Below are 3852 nucleotides of genomic sequence, written 5' to 3' on the forward strand. Positions count from 1 at the left end.
TCCAGGTGGAGGCTGGTAACGAGCGGCGTCCCCCAGGGGTCTGTGTTGGGACCGATGCTCTTTAACATCTTTATCAATTACATCAATGACGGAATTGAGTGCACCCTCAGCAACTTTGCTGACGACACCAAGCTGAGTGGTGTGGTTGACACGGTTGAAGGAAGGGATGCCATTCAGAGGGACCTCGAGAGGCTAGAAAGGTGGGCCTGGGTGAACCTGATGAGGTTCAACACGGCAAAGTGCAGAGTTTTGCACTTGGGCCGGAGGAGTCCCAGGCATCCATATGGACTGGAAGGAGCGGTCCTTGAGAGCAGCCCTGTGGAGAAAGACCTGGGGGTCTTGATAGACGAAAAACTTAACATGAGCCAGCAGTGTGCCCTTGTGGCTCGGAAGGCAAATGGGATCCTGGGCTCCATCAAAAGAGGGGTGGCCAGCAGGGACAGGGAGGTGATTGTTCCCCTCTACTCTCCTCTTGTGAGGCCCCATCTGGAGTACTGCGTCCAGGTCTGGAGCCCCCAGTACAAAAAAGACAGGGAGCTGTTGGAGAGGGTCCAGAGGAGGGCCACGAAGATGATCAGGGGACTGGAGCACCTCCCCTATGAGGACAGGCTGAGGGAGCTGGGCTTGTTCAGCCTGGAGAAAAGAAGGCTGCGGGGTGACCTCATTGCAGCCTTTCAGTACCTAAAGGGAGCCTACAAACAGGAGGGAAATCAACTCTTTGAAAGGGTGAGTGACAGCAGGACAAGGGGAAATGGTTTTAAGCTGAGGGAAGGGAGATTTAGGTTGGATGTCAGGGGAAAATTCTTTACGGAGAGAGTGGTGAGGTACTGGAACAGGCTGCCCAGGGAGGTTGTGGATGCCCCATCCCTGGAGGTGTTCAAGGCCAGATTGGATGGGGCCCTGGGCAGCCTGGTCTAGCATTAGGTGGCATGGTTGGTGGCCCTGCGTGTGGCAGGGGGGTTGGAGATTCATGATCCTTGAGGTCCCTTCCAACCCTGGCAATTCTGTGATTCTGTGATTCATCTGCCTTTGTCCTTGCCAACTTCAAGTTGCCACTCACCTTGTGGCAAAATCTCCCTCTCATCTCCTAACCCAAACCACCACTCTTTCACTTAGGCTGCTATACAGATAGTTTATCTTATTTGTTTCTGCTTTCACAATTAAATGTTTCCTCTATTGGAAAAGATTCTATGATTTCTATGATTTTTCCTGAAAGACAAAAAGGTAAATATTAAGTAGTCCCTGGTGGTCTAGTGGTTAGGATTCGGCGCTCTCACCGCCGCGGCCTGGGTTCGATTCCCGGTCAGGGAAGCTATCATTTTCAAAGCCTTTGACATGGTCTCTCACCACATCCTTCTCTCTAAATTGGAAACATATGGATTTGAAGGATGAACTGTTCAATGGATTAAGAATTGGCTGGCTGGATGCAGCCAAAGGGTTGTGATCAATGGTTCTGTGTCAGGGTGGAGGCCAGCTGCAAGCAGTATCCCTCAGGGGTTGGTCTTGGGACCAGTGCTCTTCAGCATCTTCATCAATGACATTGACGATGGCATTGAGTGCACCCTCAGCAAGTTTGCGGACGATACCAAGCTGAGTGGTGCAGGCAATACATTGGAAGGAAGGGAAGCCATCCAGAGGGATCTGGACAGGCTGAAGAAGTGCACCCATGTGAATGTAATAAGGTTCAACAAGGGCAACTGCAAGGTGTTGCACTTGGGCCAGGGCCATTGCAGCTATTTATACAGACTGAGCAAAGAAATCCTTGAGAGCAGCCCTGCGGAGAAGGACTTGGGGGTCCTGGTGGACAAGAAGCTGGACATGAGCCAGCAGTGTGTGCTTGCAGCCCGGAAGGCCAACTGTGTTCTGGGCTGCATTAAAAAAGGGGTGGCCAGCAGGGAGAGGGGGGTGATTGTCCCCCTCTACTCAGCTCTTGTGAGGCCCCATCTCGAGTACTGTGTCCAGACCTGAGGCTCCCAGTACAAGAAAGACACTTTCTTGTCTTTTGAGCTTTTGGAACTAGTCAAAAAGAGGACCACTAAGATGATCAGAGGGCTGGAGCACCTCTCCTATGAAGAAGGGTTGAGGGAATTGGGATTGTTTAGCTTGGAGAAGAGAAGGCTGTGGGGAGACCTCATTGTGGCCTTCCAGTACTTGAAGGGAGCATATGAACAGGAGGGGGGATGGCTGTTTAAGAGGGTGAATAGTGATAGGACAAGGGGGAATGGTTGTAAATTGAGACAGGGGATTAGATTTTGGTTAGATATTAGGAGGAAGTTCTTCACACAGAGGGTGGTGACGCACTGGAACAGGTTGCCCAAGGAGGTTGTGGTTGCCCCATCCCTGGAGGCATTCAAGGCCAACCTTGATGTAGCTCTGGGCAGCCTGGTCTGGAGGTTGGTGACCCTGCACATAGCAGGGGGGTTGAAACTAGATGATCATTGTGGTCCTTTTCCACCAAGGCCATTCTAAGATTTTATGATTCTATGATTCTATGTTTCCTCCAGGAGAAAAGACAGAATAGAGGTTCTTGCTAAGTCTGTACATGGTATAAGTTCTTTAGGAGCATAACGTTCCTACTGCATGTCTTGTACCAGAGGCTGAATGTCAACTGTACCCTGAAGCTGTTCTTTACTTCACTTGCAGTCTGTGAGAGAGCTGAAGCTACATACAGCTTTTGGAGCTTTGTGTTTTAATCATTTCTCATTCTTAATTCTGGTGTTTTGTAATACAGCTATAAAGAGAAATCCAAACCAACCAAGAACATGTTAATTGCATCCTCTGCTCTACTTCCAGTGAAGGAGACAATGTATCAAATTCTTTAAAAACAATCCCAATTGGCTTGTTATCTCTTTCCTGAAGAAACTGACAGGTAGCAAATTCATTAAAGACTCACAATAACAGTATTAGACATTCTCCATAATCTCCCATTTCTCAGGCTCTCCTTTTTACCAGGTCTCTCCTGGTCCTTCTAATGAAGCTATTGTTAAGTTTGCATCAGGAGCCCAGACAAGCACAGATGCATACTCACTGCAAAAGGAAAGCAGAATTTCAGAATCCAGTGTCCTGAATTCAGAGGTACAATTGCTGTAGGAGCTACATGAGAACATCACTGCATAGTACATTTTTAAATTTATTACCTCTGCATGACTACATAGTACTAACTAGATATCACATACTGAGAAAAGTTAGGTTGTTAATTAGACTTTTCTGGAAGAACATTAGAATTACCAGAAAAGTCCAAGCGTTTGGTCACTAGATCAGATGAAGCATGAACAGAAATGTTATCTTCATTGCCACTGAAAAACACAGCCGGTAGGAAGATGCTGAAGATAGCCCAGCATCTCGCCATTAGAGACAGATGGTTTGAGGAACCTGCATCCTGTTAACAACGTCATCATCTTCTGTATAAGACAGGCAGTCCAGCTGGAACAGTTGCCTCCAATTAAAGTGAGATGGAAAAGCATGGGCAAATGCTTTGTGTAATGAAGCGCAGATAGGAGGTTAGCACTGTGATGAAAATATATGTGTTTGTGTTTAGCCATCTGAAAATGACCTACAACTTCTCAATCTACCATTAGTAAATCAGTGCCATATATATATATATATCCCTGGGTTTTAAGAAAGAAGTTCTGCAGTTTTACTGAATATAAAAAAAGTTTACATAATATCCATATTGCCTAATTGCATACATCCTGATTTGTCACGTTAAATCTGTGAGCTTGATTTGAAAAGTTGTAAGATATTTGTGATAACCTGGTAAAAACAGACAAAAGTTACCTTAGCAAATAATTAACTATAGATTCTGTTATGAATACATTTACGAGGATAACTAGATTACAAAATCTCTGCAAT

General features: G+C 46.3%; 1 non-coding gene across 1 annotated transcript; it reads left to right on the top strand.

Annotated features, from left to right (window-relative positions):
* The first annotated feature begins 1239 nt into the window (after positions 1-1239).
* Positions 1240-1311, top strand: TRNAE-CUC (transfer RNA glutamic acid (anticodon CUC)). Its single transcript has one exon. It is a non-coding gene; the product is annotated as a tRNA-Glu (tRNA).
* Positions 1312-3852: the final 2541 nt, after the last annotated feature.

Source organism: Phasianus colchicus, chromosome 2, assembly GCF_987193195.1.
Source record: "Phasianus colchicus chromosome 2, bPhaCol1.hap1.1, whole genome shotgun sequence".
Taxonomy (NCBI): Eukaryota; Metazoa; Chordata; class Aves; order Galliformes; family Phasianidae; genus Phasianus; species Phasianus colchicus.